The sequence below is a fragment of the Heptranchias perlo genome, chromosome 16 (genome assembly GCF_035084215.1).
Source record: "Heptranchias perlo isolate sHepPer1 chromosome 16, sHepPer1.hap1, whole genome shotgun sequence".
Lineage (NCBI taxonomy): Eukaryota > Metazoa > Chordata > Chondrichthyes > Hexanchiformes > Hexanchidae > Heptranchias > Heptranchias perlo.
The window spans coordinates 3,376,115-3,395,222 of NC_090340.1; the positions used below are offsets into that span (position 1 = coordinate 3,376,115).

Genomic DNA, 19,108 nt, shown 5'->3' on the forward strand with positions numbered 1-19,108 from the left:
GAAGATAATCGTTTCGTCTCATCGCCTGTTCTAGAACAGACCAAACAGGTGACTAACTTCAGGTCAGGTACTCGCCTGTTTATTTTGGGATTTAGGGGAGCATTTATTGCCCACTCTGAGTTGGCCCAAGGACGTAAGAGTCAACCACATAGTGTGGGCTGGAGGTCAGACTGGGTAAAGACGGCAGGTTCCCTTCCCTGAAGGACATTAGTGAACCAGTTGGGTTTTTGCAATAATCCAACCGCTTTCATGGTCATTTTTTTCTGGTGCCAGCTCATAACTGACCAGAGTCATTGAATGCGGTCTTACAATTTTACCACAGTGGAATTTGAACTCATAACCTCTGGGTTGTTAAACTAGGACAATAAGGTCCAGGGTACCAGGTCCATGGGCGAGGGATGATGCATGGAGCAGGAGAGCAAAAATATTAATGGTCTACAGATAATGCACAGGGTGTGGAACACTGGCGCAGTCACTGGTACTTGTCCTACATTCTGCTTCATCAAAGACCCATTAAAGAAATTGCAGCAACTAGGACCTTTAACTGTGTGATTTTTAAGAGCCCCATTTGGTTGGTGAAGCACGAATTACAGGAAAAGCAGCAGTATCACCCCGATGTACCTCAAAGCCAGAAGGACCGCCTTCTCCAACAGTCTGAGTGATTTTATTCTCATTCAGTGGCCCTGGAACACTGTTTATTTCTCAAAATGATATCGTTGTATAACACAGAGTGATGGAGATACAGTTGGGCGGGAGTTGATTCCCTGGAGATGATTTTACGAGTGCAGGTTACCAGCGAGTAAACCCAGCCGTGCTCAGGAAACCAGCGCCAATTCTATTTTAGTTGCCTAGTCGCTGGGTTTGGACTTTCCCACTGCGGGGGTGGGGTGACACCATTTGTTTTTCATGCTCAGGATGTGGGTGTCGCTGGCAAGTTGCTCAGAGAAGGTGATGAATTTGTTTCTAACGGTTTCGATACAACTGAATGATTTGCTAGGCCACTTCAGAAGGCAGTTAAGAGTCAACAACTTTGGTGTGGGAATGGAGTCATTTCGAGGCCTGACCAGGAAAGGACGGCAGGTTTCCATCTCAAAAGAACATTAGTGAACCAGTTGGGTTTTTATGACAATCCAACAGCTTCATGGTCACTTTTGCTGATTCCAGCTTTTTATTTCCAGATTCTTTAAACTGAATTCAAATTCTCAAACTGCCCTGGCGGGATTTGAACTCACGTTCTCTGGATTATTAGTCCAGGCCTCTGGGTTAACATAGCCACTACACTACTGTACCCATGTGTAATCATATTCCTTAGCTGTACAGGTACCTGAACGAGAGAGGAAACTTCAGAGCATAGTGTTGATAAAGGAGAGGGGGACAAGAGAAGTTGGGATGGAAAGGTTAGAGGCTCTGAATTGGAGAGCCAGGTATCTGTTGGACTCCATGTAGGAGGGATTGGAGATATAAATTGGTATTGATAGGTTGGTAGCTTTCTCATTACACATTGGACAATGGATATTCCTCACACCCTTCTTTGTCTGCCCTGGTCATCTCAGGATTTGGAGTTCCTGTCTGAAGGGCTGGAGGGATGTTCCTACAATCCGGTCGCCATTCTGTTTGATTCCCTCCCGTGTCCCGATGATGATTTTGGTGTATCCATGGATTTGGTGATAAGCTGGAGACTAGAACCCGACCACTACATTCCTCATCTGGTCCTGGGCAAGGGACCATTGGGAGGGGTTTGGCATGTAAGTATCAAAATATTTATCAAGACAATTCACTTGTATGTTGCTTGCAATACCTCTTTCTCCGTGTACCTGTGTCTGTTTGTATTGGTGGGATAGGCATGTATATATAAAGCACCATATCACACCCTTCACTGAAATACATAGAAGTTACAACACAGAATCAGGCCATTTGGCCCAACCATTCCATGTCAGCATTTACCCTCCACACAATCAAATAGTTTGAATCATATTTACCTGCCCTGTTCCCATATCCCTTCATCCCCTTTCCCTTCATCCACCCATTCAGTCATATCTTGAATGTTGACAAAGTTTCTGCCTCAACCACTAATCCTAGAAGTGAATTCCACAGCCTCACAACTCTCTGTGTGACGAACTTTCTCCTGCCCTCAGTTCTAAATCTCTTACATTTAATTTTGCATCTATAGCTCCTCATTCTTGACCCCTCTACTATTCGTAGCAGTCTGCTTCTATCTACCCTGTCCCATCATTTCATAATTTTAAACACTTCATTAAAATTAATAACTTAAACTAGAAAAAGTAATTAGTTAATAAAACTAAAAATACCGAGTGAACAAAAAGTTTAAGTAATTAAATATATAAAACAAGGTTAGATAGGGATGGCAGGGCACTTGGTATGTCGTAACTGCAGCAAGTGGGAGTTGGTGGACCCAGTGAGATCCCAAGTAACCATATCTGCAGTAAGTGTCTGCAATTCAAGGAATTTCGGCTCAGAGTTGTTGAGCTGGAGTCCGAGCTGCAGGCATTGCAATGCATCAGGGAGAGGTAGAGTTATCTGGACTCTTTGATCCAGGAGGCAGTCACACCCTTTAGGTTAGGTAGCAGTTTAGATTTGGTCAGTGCTCTGGGACAGGAGAGTGTGAATGCGAGTCAGGCAGGTATGGGGACCCAGGACACAGTGTCGGAGGAGCCTCAGTCTTTAACCTTATCCAACAAGTACGAGGTACTTGTTGGATAAGAACAAAGCCTGCAGGGAGGAAATGCAATTTGATCACGGCACCATGGTACAGGAGGCTATTCAGGAATAAAAAGGAATGTGGTCGTGGTGGGGCATTGTATAGTCAGGAGGATAGACACTTTTCTTGCAGCTGCGACCGGGAGTCCTGAAGGCTGTATTGCCTGCCCGGTGCCAGGGTTAAGGATATCCCCTCGTATCTGGAGAAGAACTTGGAGCGTGAGGGGGAGGATCCAGTTGTCGTGGTCCACATAGGAACCAACGACATAGGTAGAACTAGGAATGTGGTTCTGCTGAGGGAGTTTGAGGAGTTAGGGTCCGAGTTAATAAGTAGAACCTCAAAGGTAGCAAACTCTGGATTACCACCTGGGCCACACGCAAATTGGCATTTGGTAGGAAGAACAGAAACATGGAATATTTTTGAAATGGTGAGAAACTATTAAATGTTGGTGCTCAGTGGGATTTGGGTGTCCTTGTACACAACACACAGAACATTAATATGCAGGTTAACCCTCATCCTGAGACTTCCTGCAAATGTACAGGGCTTTGGTGAGATCACACCTGGATCACTTAGGAAGGCAAATGGTATGTTGGTCTTTATGGCAAGGGGATTGGAGTACAAGAGTAAGGAAGTTATAAGAACATAAGAAATAGGAGCAGGAGTAGGCCCGATGGCCCCTCGAGCCTGCTCTGCCATTCAATCAGATCATGGCTGATCTTCGACCTCAACTTTAATTTCGCACCCGATCCCCATATCCCTCGATTCCCCTAGAGTCCAAAAATCTAACTATCCCAGATCTGAATATACTCAACGACTGAGCAGCCACAGCCCTCTAGAGTAGAGAATTTCAAAGATTTACAACCATGTGAGTGAAGAAATTCCTCCTCATCGCAGTCTCAAATGGCTGAGCCCTTATCCCCTTATCCTGAGACTTGCTGCAATTGTACAGTGCTTTGTTGAGACCACACCTGGAGTACTGTACAGTTTTAGTCAGCATAACCAGCAATACTTTCACCAGATCTATCTGTTCAACATCGCATCAGAAACACATCACCTCTGACAGTGCAGAACTCCCTCAGTGCTGGACTGAAAGTCAATCGAGGTAATGTTCTCAAGTCCCAGACATGGGCCTTGAATCCACAACCATCAGACTCAGGGGGAGAGTTTTTTTTAAAATTCTTTCATGGGATGTGGGCGTTGCTGGCAAGGCCAGCATTTATTGTCCATCCCGAATTGCCCTTGAGAAGGTGGTGGTGAGCCGCCTTCTTGCGCTGCAGTCCGTGTGGTGAAGGTTCTCCCACAGTGCTGTTAGGAAGGGAGTTCCAGGATTTTGACCCAGCGATGATGAAGGAACAGCGATATATTTCCAAGTCGGGATGGTGTGTGACTTGGAGGGGAACTTGCAGGTGGTGTTGTTCCCATGTGCCTGCTGCCCTTGTCCTTCTAGGTGGTAGAGGTCACGGGTTTGGGAGGCACTGTCGAAGAAGCCTTGGCGAGTTGCTGCAGTGCATCCTGTGGATGGTACACACTACAGCTACGGTAGGCCGGTGGTGGAGGGAGTGAATGTTTAGGGTGGTGGATGGGATGCCAATCATAGGGCTGCTTTGTCCTGGATGGTGTCAACTACCAAAGTGTTGTTGTAGCTGCACTCATCCAGGCAAGTGGAGAGTATTCCATCACACTCCTGACTTGTGCCTTGTAGATGGTGGAAAAGCTTTGGGAATCTAGAAGTAAATCATTCACTGCAGAATACCCAGCCTCTGACCTGCTCTTGTAGTTACAGTATTTATGTGGCTGCTCCAGTTAAGATTCTGGTCAATTGTGACCGTCAGGATGTTGATGGTGGGGGTTCGACGGTGCCATTGAATGTCAGGGGGAGGTGGTTAGACCCTCTCTTGTTGGAGATGGTCATTGCCTGGCACTTGTGTGGTGTGAATGTTACTTGCCACTTATCAGCCCAAGCCTGGATGTTGCCCAGGTCTTGCTGCATGAGGGCACAGGCTGCTTCATTATCTGTGGAGTTACGAATGGAACTGAACACTGTGCAATCATCAGCGAACATCCCCATTTCTGACTTTATAATGGAGGGAAGGTCATTAATGAAGTAGCTGAAGATAGTTGGGCCTAGGACAATGCCCTGAGTACACCTGCAGCGATGTCCTGGGGCTGAGATGATTGGCCTCCAACAACCACTATCATCTTCCTTTGTGCTCGGTATGACTCCAGCCAATGGAGATTTCCCCCTGATTCGCATTGACTTCAATATTACTAGGGCTTCTGGATGCTTCCCCCACTCAGGGGAGGAGTGATACCTGCAGAGCCAAGCTAGCACTGATATACGTGTCAATCAATGAACTATGAGATGGATATCCGAATATAAGGATAACTTCAGTGCTCCCACCATCCCATTGGGGAGCCATGTTACGAAAGAGCAGACTTGGAGAGAGGGTTACAATATTTAGTGCACCCAGGGCAAGTACAGCATGGGTTAGACACAGAGTAAAGCAACTTCTACACTGTCCCATGAAACACTCCCAGGGCAGGTACACCATAGGTTATGTATAGAGTAAAGCACCTTCTACACTGTCCCATGAAACACTCCCAGGGCAGGTACACCATAGGTTATGTATAGAGTAAAACACCTTCTACACTGTCCCATGAAACACTCCCAGGGAAGGTACAGCACAGATTAGATACAGAGCAATATTAATATCTATATTATCCCAACCTCTGAGCTGCACGCTGTGATATTCCATATCTCACACCAGCCATCATGTGGCCTTACTAAGTGAGATTGCCAATTTATGGCCAATTTATGCCAGTTTGGTGATGTGTTCCATGCTCAGTAGGAGGCTGCTCGAGTCCGTCCCAAACTCATTGCTCAATGAACTCTTACAGCCAATTGAGAGAAGATGTCCTCCTGGGATGAATCTGAAGCCAGGTCCTAATACCAGTGACTAACTCACTGCACAAATTCATAAAGAGTTTGACCATGGAAATATCAGTTTAGGTAAAGGGAGTAATCTGCTCTGACATCATCCACTTAGCAACAAAGGATGGGCAATTGTGGCCTTGAATCCCTCCCGTTTTGCACATTAAAAGACTATCAATGGACTTGCGGGTGTTTCTGTCACCATCTTATCCTGAGTTATCTTTAAAATTGCCAGTTTGGGAGCTTCCATTTTGCACAGAACTTCTCCCCTGTGACTTTGTGAAATGCCAACCTGTGACATCATGAAATGCCAACCTGTGGCATCATGACTGGTGACCATGGGTTGCGGGTACAATTCATCCTTCGTAATGTCCCAGCAAGGGGAAGTCTGCACATAATGTGAATGGCGGGGGTCGGGGGAGGGGGAGCTGCCCGACTTGGACAACCTCAGGACAAATCATCCCAAGTTGAAATTTGTTCAAGGTGACCTGGTCCAGATGGAAGGCCAAGGAGAATATCTATTGGGGGTGATAATTATTGTTGTTTCAGTAGTGTCTGTTTATGAAGCAACTGGTTAACCCCTAACTCCGCACTCGTCACGAGTTGGGTTGGACCCAACCAATTTAGTCCAAACCGCTGAGAAGTTAAGCACATTCCTTCACTGTGGGCCCTTTTACCTCATGGGTTTTGTTTGGCTCCCAACAGACCCAAGTTAAAAGGGACGTACTGCACCACATAGTGATTGGTCACTGCTGAAGTGCAAGGTTAATTGATCCATGTGTAGATGTGTTCAGTAACTCTACGGCAGGTTGAGTAGGCTGTGAGTAAAGTGGCTTTACTTTCATTTAGGAAAAGCATAGACGGTGTTCAGGACTAACCTTCCAGTGTTCTTGTCCCCATGACAGTCTATTGAGGGATCCATGGTCACCCTCAGTCTTGGTGACTGGATGCAGCTTCCTGATCTTCCCTTCAGGGACTGGATGAGAGCCAAGAGAAGGTAAAGGCTTTTCTATGTTTTAAACGATAGCCCAGCCACACTATATTTGCTCGATTTTCTCCCCTCCTCTTCTGAAGGCGCTGACTCCTTGCTGGTCTGCAATATCTCAGTACTTCTCCCAAGTAGCCACTGAGCCTGGACATGGATTAGTGGAGGAGTAGGAATCCTGGCTAATTGTGGGGCCCCTAGAGACCTTGTACCACCAGTGATCAAACCTGGGACCCCTTGCTTGGTCTGTGTAGCTCAGTGCCATATTGAGAGCCGAATTAAGAATTCTTGGGGCTCTGGGCACCAAGAACATTCATGGTCTCTCCCTACCCCCGCAAAACAACCCCCACCCCCTCACTAAAACTGAGTAGGCTGGGCTGCTGCTCTCCGACGCTGGGACTGACAGGCCTTGATGGGCACGTCTTGTTCCAATATGATGGGGGACCCAGCTCCTCAGGCTGTAACACTCCGGCAGCCTATTGGGCAAAGCTCACCACCCCTGGCAGAGGCCCCATTTGTGGCAAGGGTCGCTGGGCACGGGTCCCATAGGCCGATGCTTTAATGCGTCCCTGGACATCCTGCTCAGTAAACTTTAGCAGCTGAGCACTGGGCGAGCTCAATTGGACGGACTCCATGGGGTAAATTTTTACTTTTACTGCCGGTTGGAACACAGGAATGGAAGCAATAATTGGACAGGGTGTAAAACGGGCGACCGATCCACTACAGCCCCTTTATGGCCGGCAGTGAAGTGAAAATTCACCCCAATATTGCAAGAGCCGGGCACACCCTGAACTGGATCAATTGAGCATCCAGAGAGCACCTGAGGTGACTCCTCCATCTACCTCGAAGTAACTCACTGGGTACGGTAGTGCAGTGGTTATGTTACTCGCAATCCAGAAAACATGAGTTCAAATCCCACTCTGGCTCTTTGAGAATTTGAATTTAGTTTAAAGAATCTGGACAGAAAAAGCTGTTATCAGTAAAAGTGACCATGAAGCGGTCAGATTATCAAAATACCCAATAGGTTAACTAATGCCTCTTTAGTGAAGGAAACCTGTTGTCCTTACCCGGTCTGGCCTATTTGTGACTCCAGTCCCACACCAACCTGGTTATCTCATAACTGCCCTCTCAAGTGACCCAGCAAGTCACTCAGTATCAAACTAAACAGGGATGAACTAGAGAAGGATAACAAATGCTGGTCTTGCCAGTGACGCCCACATCCTGAGAATAATTTTTAAAAATCTCTGCCAAAGTTCACAGTGTGTTACAGAAGAAGCCAGAGTGCATCACCAATCAATGAATCACAGCCTCCGAGTGACTAACCCGCTTGGAACGATTCTGTCACATCATTTTCAGGCTCTGGTCTCAATGTTGAAGGAAACAGCACGATTAGATTACTCAGCAGATTAACCTGTCTACGAAGCAGCAGTCTCTGGAATTAGAGATCACCGTGTAAATCTGTGCTCATTGGGACAATAGGATCAGTGTCGGCAAGGTGGACACTCAATGGAGTCACTTGTCGATAATCCAATAAGGGCTTGCAATTATTTATTGTGTATCGGGCTCCATTCGAATAGGCAAAACATATGGAATAGCACAGAGTGAGAGTGTTTCCAAAGTAGCAATCTAACTGAGGGGTTTAGATGGTCTACATATAGATTATGATTAATGGACACCTGGGATTGAGTTTTACAGTCTGTGTCTGGCACTGATCCACACACAAGTCATACAGTGGCAGTTGGGAGAGACTGTTAACTGTTGAGCGTTTAGCTGGTCTGAGCTGTTTGACCATGTCGTTCTCATACACTGAGATCGCAGGTTTCACTCAGCTGCAAGCCTTCCTTGACTGAATGTTCAATGGTTTGTTTTATCTCTCTCAGCCTCTGACAGTGCTTTGGATTGTTTTACAGATGCCTGGGGAACGACAGGGCCATGACAGCAGACATTGCCCAGTATTACCAGCACTACACCAAAGCCAAGGGTTTGTGGGAGAACTTTGCGTGCGGCACCGTCGTGACCTCGGTGAGAAGGGTCAGCCCGAGTCCCGACGAGGAAAAGCAAACATGTGTGTCCATGGACAATATGGCCGGAGCTCAGGCCTCTCGCCAATCCCACCGCACAAGCCTGTTTGAGGTGAAAGGTTACAGCGAAACGAAAGATGGTTCAGAGATGCCTTTCTGCATCTATGCAGAGAACATTGTCTTGGCAACAGGGACTTAGGACAGGCTTGCTTGGCTTGAGGTTGAAGGCGAAGACCTTCCATTTGTTCACCACACAACTTCGGACCTAGAAGAAGCCCTCAAGGAGCAGGAGACGGGGGTGAACTTTGACCCCATTCTGATTGTGGGGGGCAGCCTGACCACTGGGGACGCTGTCATCTCTGCTCACCACAGCAACGCCCCCGTGATCCACGTCTTCCGCAGAGGGGTCAACGACCCCGGCCTGATCTTCAACCAGCTTCCCAAGGTGATGTGCCCCGAGTATCACAAAGTTCACCAGATGATGGCTCAACAGTCCTGCACTGCCACGGGGCCCTACGAAGGATACCTCAGCCTCCCCAAACACACAGTGGAGTGCTTCACCCCGGACAGGAAGTGCATCCTTCAGGATATGACATCAGGAGAAAGAAGGACATTCAATATTTCTGTAGCTCTTGTCCTGATTGGCTCGAACCCCAATTTGACATTTCTGCTCGATCAGGGAAGGTCATTGGCAGTGAACACGGAGCTCCCAGTTAACTGCAAGCGTAACCCTGTAGACGTGGACTGCTATACGTACGAGTGTGGGCAGGAGCGGGGACTCCATGCTCTTGGCCCCTTGGTGGGAGATAACTTTGTGCGCTTTCTGCAGAGCGGGGCTCTGGCTGTCACCAATGCTCTGCTGAAGGATAGGCATGGAGCTCAACATAAAATCCACAGCTGGCCGCTGTTCAGCTGATGGTTACAGTATAGGGTCACTGCCAGGAAATCCAATCATTCCTTCATTCTCCCCGCCTCTATGGTGCCTTCCAGATCATGGGTTTAGGCCAAACCTGCTTCCAGCTCCGGGCTGGTGCTAATCTTTGGTTAGCGACAGGGAGTGACGTGGGGGAGACAGACAACTCAACTACAGTGCATGCTCCTGCTAAGGAAACGCCCAGCCAGCACTGCGTGTCTGGCTGCGGTCAGAGAAATGGGTGGTGGGGCAAAAGCCAATGGCATGGATATGTTCAAGAGTCATGAGTCAATATCTCCATCACTGTGCGTACCCAATCCAAAACTGCTTTAAAGCTCATAATACTCAATGTTTTTTAAGGGGATCATTAAACTTTTCACACTGAACAGCAACCCAAGACAATGGTACGCACAAGGGAAAGAGATCCAGCTCACTACTGCTTCTCTGTGTCTGGAGAATCCCTTACAGTCGGCCACCCAGGGAATCCCTTACAGTCGGCCACCCGGGGAATCCCTTATAGTCGGCCACCCGGGGAACCCCTTACAGCTGCCCACCTGGGGAACCCCTTACAGCTGCCCACCTGGGGAACCCCTTACAGCTGCCCACCTGGGGAACCCCTTACAGCTGCCCACCTGGGGAACCCCTTACAGCTGCCCACCTGGGGAATCCCTTACAGCTGCACACCTGGGGAACCCCTTACAGCTGCACACCTGGGGAACCCCTTACAGCTGCACACCTGGGGAACCCCTTACAGCTGCCCACCTGGGGAATCCCTTACAGTCGGCCACCCGGGGAATCCCTTATAGTCGGCCACCCGGGGAATCCCTTACAGCTGCCCACCTGGGGAACCCCTTACAGCTGCCCACCTGGGGAACCCCTTACAGCTGCCCACCTGGGGAACCCCTTACAGCTGCCCACCTGGGGAACCCCTTACAGCTGCCCACCTGGGGAATCCCTTACAGCTGCACACCTGGGGAACCCCTTACAGCTGCACACCTGGGGAACCCCTTACAGCTGCCCACCTGGGGAACCCCTTACAGCTGCCCACCTGGGGAATCCCTTACAGTCGGCCACCCGGGGAACCCCTTACAGCCGGCCACCCGGGGAACTCCATTCACACACCCTGAGCACCTCCTACAGACACCCTGGGAACCCCCAGACTGATGGTTGAGATCCAGGACGACACACAGTGGCTGAGGGTCTCCATGAACACTGTGTTTTTCTTGTCGTGTCCCGGTGTGTATTATTGAGACTGTGGGACACCATTCAGTACCAGAGACATTGGCTCAAACGAATCCCGGTCTCGGAGACACCCTATTGTTAGCCAGCCAAACAAGTAAGAATGTCAGAAAATGCTGGAAATACTCAACAAGTCAGGCAGCATCTGTGGAGAAAGAAACAGAATTAACATTTCAGCTCAATGGCCTTTCATCAGAACTGGAAGAAGTTGAAGATTAAAACAAACATTTTCTTATTTACCAGGGGTGGTGTTCATACAGCTACTTATCCTGAGTGTGGAATGTAAGCTCCTATTCATTGTTGGATATTTTTATTTTTTATAACATTTACAGTTTGTGAAGACTAAAATTATTCTAATAAAGTGGTGTTTTACAATGATGCCTGCAGCCAATCAACTTCAGGTTTGTCTCGAAAAAGATGATGTTGTGATTTGGAAGAAATATTATGACAGTAGTGTTTCTGGGGAATTATTTCTGCCCAGCAAGGTCATGGGGGTCATTTTGACTTTGGACGACAGTGTAAAATGGGCGATATCGGCTCGGCCACCCGTTAAACACCTTTCCTGATTGTTGTTTCCATTGAAGTCAATGGCAGAGGTGATTAACAGGTGCGAGAGGTAGTTAACAGACGCGAGAGGTGTTTAACGGGTGGGGAAACTGATATGGCCCATTTTACACTGTCACCCAAAGTCAAAATCACCCCCAAGTATGTTAGTACTGGGGAGCGGAACACGTTCCAGGTAAAGCATGGGTTAGATCCAGAGTAAAGCTCCCTCTACACTGTCCCATCAAACACTCCCAGGGCAGGTGCAGCACCGGTTAGATACAGAGTAAAGCTCCGTCTAAACTGTCCCAAACACTCCCAGGGATGCTGTGTTTCCTACATTACAACAGTGACGACAATTCAGAAATACTTCCTGGGTTGTAAAGCGATTAAGGATGTTCAGAGTTTGTGAAAGGCGCTATTTAATAATTCACAGTCAGACCCATAGAGAACAGTGAGAGGTAATACAGTCAGATCCAAACAGGCCAGTCAGTTTAACCTCGGTGGTGAGAAAGATTTTAGAAATTATCATCCAGGACAGAAGTAACAGTCACTTGGACAAGTGTGGATTAATAAAGGAAAGCCAGCACGGATTTGTTAAAAGCAAATTGCTTAACTAACCTGATAGTTTTTTGATGATCGAACAGAGAGAGTTGATGAGACCATTGCGGTTGATGTTGTGTATATTGAATTTCAAAAGGTGTTTGATAAAGTGCAACATAATCGGCTTGTTAGCAAAATAGAAGCCCATGGAATAAAAGGGGCAGTGGCAGCATGGATACGAAATTAGCTAAGTGACAGGAAACAGAGAGTCGTGGTGAACGGTTGTTTTTCGGACTGGAGGAAAGTTTACAGTGGGGTTCCACAGGGGTTGGTACTAGGACCACTGCTTTTTTTGATATATATTAATGACTTGAGTGTACAGGGTATGATTTCAAAATTTGCAGATGACACAAAACTTAGAAGTGTAGTAAACAATGAGAAGGATAGTAATAGACTTCAAGAGGATATGGACAGGCTGGTGAAATGGGCGGACACATGGCAAATGAAATTTCACGCAGAGAAGTGTGAAGTGATACATTTTGGCAGGAAGATTGAGGAGAGGCAATAAAACTTAAATGGTACAATTCTAAAAAGGGTGCAGCAGCAGAGAGACCTGGGGGTAGATGTGCACAAATCTTTGAATGTGGCAGGACAGGTTAAGAAAGCAGTTAAAAGGGCATATGGGATCCTGGGCTTTATTAATAGCAGCATAGAGAACAAAAGCAAGGAAGTTATGTTGAACATTAATAAAACACCGGTTTGCCATTGATTAAGTATCGTGTCCAATTCTGGGCACTGCATTTTAGGAAGGATGTGAAGGCCTTCGAGAGGGTGCGGAAACGATTTACTAGAATGGCTCCAGGTATGAGGGACTTCAGTTACGTGGATAGACTGGAGAAGCTGGGATTGTTCTCCTTAGACCAGTGAAGGTTAAGAGGAGATTTGATAGAGGTGTTCAAAATCATGAAGGGTTTAGAGAGAAACGGTTCCCATTGGCAGAAGGGTAGAGAACCAGAGGACACAGATTTAAGGTGTTTGGCAAAAGAGCCAAAAGAATAACATTTACACAGTGAGTAGTTATGATCTGGAATGTGTTACCTGAAAGGGTGGTGAAAGCAGATTCAATCGTAGCTTTCAAAAAGGAATTGGATAAATACGAGAAGGGAAAAAATTGCAGGGCTACGGGGAAAGAGCGGAGAAATGGGACTAACTGGATTGCTCTTAAAAAGAGCCGCAATGGGCTCAATGGGCCGAAAGGCAGTAAACATTATATGATTCAATGCTTTAGAACAATGAGACATGATTCACAGAAGGATCCATATAGAAGTGAGAAAATCATAGTCAGACATGTATACAACAGTGAGACCTAATTCACAGTCAGACCCCGAAAGATCAATGAGTTATAATTCACAGTCACATCCATATAAAACAGCCATGCATAATTCACAGTCATATCCACATTGAACAGACATAATTCAGTCATATCCATAGAGTACAGAGAGATAATTCATACCCAGACATATAGAACAGTGAGCCATAATTCACAGTCAGATCATATAGTAGAATGAGATATAATTCACAGTTAAACCCATATAGAATAATGAGACACAATTGGCAGTCAGACACATAGAAACACAACTCAGTCAGGCACATGGAGAACAGCGAGACATAATTTGCATTCGGATCCATATAGAACAGTGAGACATAAATCAGAGTCAGTCACAAATAGAACAGGTAGCAAAAGGAGTGATGGGGCTGATTAGGGACCAAAAAGGAGATTTATGCATGGAGGCAGAGGGCATGGCTCAGGTACTAAATGAGCACTTTGCATCTGTCTTTACCAAGGAAGAAGATGCTGCCAAAATCACAGAAAAAGAGTTATTTGAGATACTGGATGGGCTAAAAATTGATGAAGAGGAGGTACCAGAAAGGCTACCTGTACTTAAAGTAGATAAGTTACTGGGTCTGGATGGGATTCATCCTAGGTTGCTGAGGGAAGTAAGGGTAGAAATTGTGGAGGTAATGGCCATAATGTTCCAATCATCCTTAGATGCAAGGGTGGTGCCAGAGGACTGGAGAATTGCAAAGTTACATCCTTGTTCAAAAAAGGGTGAAAGGATAAATCCGGTAACTACAGTCCAGTCAGTTTAAGCTCAAAACAATAGAAACAATATTCCAGGACAGAATTAAAAGTCACTTGGATGAGTATAGATTGATTAGGTAAAGCCAGCACTGATTTGTTAAAGGCAAATCGTGATTAACTAACCTGATAGAGTTTTTTGATGAGTTAACAGAGAGGGTTGATGAGGACAATGCAGTTGATATGGTGTATATGGACTTTCAAAAGGTGTTTGATAAAGTGCCGCATGGTAAGCTTATCATCAAGATTGTGGCCCATGGAATAAAGGGGGCAGTAGCAACACGGATACAGAATTGGCTAAGGGACAGGAAGCAGGGAACAGTGGTGAATGGTTGTTTTTTGGACTGGAGCGAGGTGTACAGTGGTGTTCCCCAGGGGTCGGTGCAAGGACTGCTGCTTTTTTTGATATATATTAATGATTTGGACTTGGGTGTACATGGCACAATTTCAAAATTTGCAGATGACACAAAAATTGGAAGTGTAGTGAACAATGAGGAGGATAGTGATGGACTTCCAGAGGACATGGACAGGCTAGTGGAATGGGCAGACATGTGGCAGATGAAATTTAATGCAGAGAAGTGAGAAGTGATACATTTTGGTAGGAAGAATGAGGAGAGGCAATATAAACTAAAGGGCACAATTCTAAATGGGATGCAAGAACAGAGAGACCTGGGGATATATGTGCACAAATCATTGAAGGTGGCAGGGCAGCTTGAGAAAGCGGTTTAAAAAGCATAGGGGATCCTGGGCTTTATAAATCGAGGCATAGAGTACAAAAGCAAGGGAGTTATGATGAACCTTTATAAAACACTGGTTTGACCACAACTGGAGCATTGTGTCCAATTCTGGGCACTAGAGAAGCTGGGGTTGTTCTCCTTAGAGCAGAGAAGGTTGAGAGGAGATTTGATAGAGGTGTTCAAAATCATGAGGGGTCTGGACAGAGTAGATGGAGAGAAACTCTTCCCATTGGCAGAAGGGTCAAGGAACAGAGGACACAGATTTAAGGTGATTGGCAAAAAAAACAAAGGCGACATGAGGAAACCCTTTTTTACTCAGCAAGTGGATATGATCTGGAATGCACTGCCTGGAGGGGTGGTGGAGGCAGATTTAATCGTGGCTTTCAAGAGGGAATTGGATAAGTATTTGAAGGGTAAAAAATGCAGGGCTACGGGGAAAGGACGGGGGAGTGGGACGAGCTGGATTGCTCTTACAGAGAGCTGGCACATGCAGGACGGGCTGAATGGCCTCCTTCTATGATGTAATCATTCTATGAGACATAATTCACAGTCAGACATGTTTGGCATATATAGAACAGTGAGAATTGATTCACAGACAGTTCCATATCGAACAGTGAGACATAAGTCACAGTCAGACCCATACAGAATAGTGAGACATTATTCACAATCAGACACACCTTGATCTGGAACAGGGAATTTATCAGCTCCTTCCAATCTACAAACGGCACTCCCTGAACAGCAATTAAAATCTGGTTGACCTCAGGCTGTGTCTTCTTGCTGCTATCAGACCTCTTACCTGAAAAGGGTGGGTTGTCGTAAATGCAGCTCCACCTGTGTGGCAGAATAATACATTGTCCGCACATGATGCAGCACTTCTGTTGTGACAAGCAACCGTTCTGCCAACTGGCTGTGAGCAACGCCATGGGATGCCCGCCAGTGTCAACCCTGAAATCTGGCTCTTTGTAAATCAGAGAACGGGATAGATAATGGCAGAAAGCATTGAAATAGAAATACACGAGGCCTAACAATGAACTGATCTCTGTTGAGCGGGCAGTGAGCACGAGTTAGGAAAAGGCATTGAATGGAGCTGGGATCTAATTAATTGTAGTTACATTTACTCGCAGTCCACATCAGTCACCCTGTGTGCACGAACCAAGGTGTTTTCACAGAGTTTAATGACCAGGCACCAGCATGGATTAGAAGAGACACAATTGTAAATCAGTGCGGCCGAACCCCACAAGCCCTTTCATTCCCTCATTGACGTTTATTGGATTAATAATGGTTCTGACCCACGACGGTTTTGCAAATTAGGTCATTATAAATAGAGGAATTAACTTGTGAGACAGAGGGATAAAAAGGAAGGTAATATAAAACTTAATTGTTGGGTTATGAAACCTGTGAGAATCGGGACCTCCGACTGTCTGCGAAGGATTTTAATTTTGATGGAAAGGGAACAGTTTCAATTGCTGCCGGATTACTGTGGAGTATTAGTTATCAATGTAGATTGCACCCTGTGACGGCGCCTCCGACAATGCTGCACTCCCTCAATACTGCACGCTGGTGTCACATGGGATCACTTGCTGAAAAGCACAGTGGGGTTTAAACCCACAACCTGCTGACTCAGAAGCTGACACATAATTGCTTTAAATGGACTCCCACTGATAGGGTAAATGCAAAAGGAGCCCAGGTTTAATCTCTGATCAGTGGTGAGTTAATTGATCTCAGCCAGGAGAGAAGTTGGAGTACAATTGGCCTCAGCACCCTTAGGCTAGAGAAGGGAAAAACAGCCGCATGTTCCTGGTCACAATCCAGTGCTGGAAATTGTGCATGAATGAGTATCGGTTCAGAACAGGATGGGGGCCAAGCTGTGCTGCCTTCTGCAGTTGAATATCCAACTGACACGCTCTCACTGGGCTCACATTTGGTACAGGAAGGCTGCCAGTACCCGTGGAACTGTACCTCAGCGAGAGTCAGTGTCTCCCTCTCTGAACGGCTCAGTACTACACTGGGCGATGACTTCACCCTCTGACCTGACCAATCGGGAGGGCTCTGTTTCAAAAGTCTAGCATTAAAGCTGTGGAATTCAGTGCAGTGGAGGGGACGGGGATGAACTTGGCAGGTAACCCTGTGTCAGCTTGGCTCAGTTGGTAGCACTCTCCCATCAGAGTCAGACCGTAATGGATTCCAGCTTCACTATGGCCTTGAACACAGAATCTAGACTGATGTTCTCAGGGAGCGATGCAATGTTGCAGTTCCCCTCCTTTGGATGAGACGTTAAACCGAGGCCCCGTCTGTCCTCTCAGGTTGATGTAAAAGATCCCAGAGCGCTATTCGAAGAAGAGCAGGGGAGTTCTCCTGGTGACCTGGACAATATTCATCCCTCAACCAGTAGCAGTAGATGAATGCCATTTCCTGTTTTGGGTTTGCCCAAACTGGCTGCCAAATTTGCCGTCATTAAAACATCGATTATACTTTGAAATTAATCCGTTGGTTATAAAGCCCTTTGGGATGTCCTGAACGTGTGATAAAATGTTATAGAAATGGAAGCTCCCCATTTTGTGATAGAACTGTAATTTCTCTTTTACGATTTGTTCTTGGGATGAGGGCAACACTAAAGGAAAAGCTTGCATTTATATAGCAACTTTCATGACTTGCCAAAGTGATTTGCAACCAATGAAGCACTTTAGAAATGTAGTCACTGTAGTATTGCAGGGAAACGCAACAACCAAAATGCGCATAGCAAGATCCCATAAGCAGCAATGTGATAATGACCAGATCACCTGTTTTGGTGATGATGTTTGAGGGATAAATATTGGCAAGAGTATCGGGGAGAACAACCCTGCTCTTCTTCGAAATAGTGCCACTGGATCTTTTAAGTCCACCTGAGAGGCCGGACGGGGCCTCGGTCTAGCATTTATTGCCCAGCCTCAGTTGCTCTAAGGGCACAGAGTCAACCATATAGCGTGGGACTGGAGACGCCAGTAGGCCCAGACTGGGTAAGGATGGCAGATTCCCTTCCCTGGAGAACATTAGTGAACCAGTTGGGTTTTTACAACAATCCAACAGCTTCATGGTGTCTGCTGCCAGCCCACGTATTACCAGATTTATTGAATTCAATTTCAGAACTTGGTGCAATGAGATTTAAACTCCTAACAGTGCTAGGATATGGGAGGGTAGTGATTACTGGACTATGATGTGGAGATGCCGGTGATGGACTGGGGTTGACAATTGTAAACAATTTTACAACACCAAGTTATAGTCCAGCAATTTTATTTTAAATTCACAAGCTTTCGGAGACTTCCTCCTTCCTCAGGCAAATGTTCAGGAGCTCCTTGAAGCCTACGCATTTATACATATAGAACAATACATGGTGTTTACAGAATGCCCCTGCAACAGCCCGTTGCCAAGGCAATCACCGTGTTCAGACAGAGAGGTGTCACCTGCAGAACCCCCGAATACACATTCAACAAAAAAACAAACAGGAAAAAAAACAGAGAGAGGCAGAAACATCCGGAAGGCAGAGAAAGCCAGCAAATGACCCATTATATTAAAAACAGATAACATTTGTTCGCTGGTGGGGTAACGTGTAGCGTGACATGAACCCAAGATCCCGATTGAGGCCGTCCTCATGGGTGCGGAACTTGGCTATCAATTTCTGCTCGACGATTTTGCGTTGTCGTGTGTCTCGAAAGCCGCCTTGGAGTACGCTTACCCGAAGGTCGGTGGATGAATGTCCATGACTGCTGAAGTGTTCCCCGACTGGGAGGGAACCCTCCTGTTTGGCGATTGTTGCGCGGTGTCCGTTCATCCGTTGTCGCAGCGTCTGCATGGTCTCGCCAATGTACCATGCTCTGGGGCATCCTTTCCTGCAACGTATGAGGTAGACAACGTTGGCCGAGTCACAGGAGTATGAACCATGCACTTGGTGGGTGGTGTCCTCTCGTGTGATGGTGGTATCTGTGTCGATGATCTGGCATGTCTTGCAGAGGTTACCGTGGCAGGGTTGTGTGGTGTCGTGGACGCTGTTCTCTTGAAAGCTGGGTAATTTGCTGCGAACGATGGTCTGTTTGAGGTTGGGTGGCTGTTTAAAGGCGAGTAGTGGAGGTGTGGGGATGGCCATAGCGAGGTGTTTGTCCTCATTGATGACATGTTGAAGGCTGCGGAGAACATGGCGTAGTTTCTCCGCTCCGGGGAAGTACTGGACGACAAAGGGTACTCTGTTGGTTGCGTCCCGTGTTAGTCTCCTGAGGAGGTCTATGCGATTTTTTGCTGTGGCCCGTCGGAACTGTCGATCGATGAGTCGAGCGTCATATCCCGTTCTTACTAGGGCGTCTTT

At 46.6% G+C, this 19,108-nt stretch overlaps 1 long non-coding RNA gene and 1 pseudogene across 1 annotated transcript in view; one reads left to right on the plus strand and one right to left on the minus strand.

The window, feature by feature from the left end:
• Positions 1–6,619, minus strand: part of LOC137333457 (uncharacterized) — a 57,690-nt gene extending 51,071 nt beyond the window's left edge. Inside the window, exon 1 of the long non-coding RNA XR_010965894.1 lies at positions 6,530–6,619. This is a non-coding gene — a long non-coding RNA (uncharacterized lncRNA). The remainder of the gene's footprint in view (positions 1–6,529) is intronic.
• LOC137333456 (oxidative stress-induced growth inhibitor 2-like) lies at positions 985–11,187 on the plus strand (annotated as a pseudogene).
• The last annotated feature ends 7,921 nt before the right edge of the window (positions 11,188–19,108 follow it).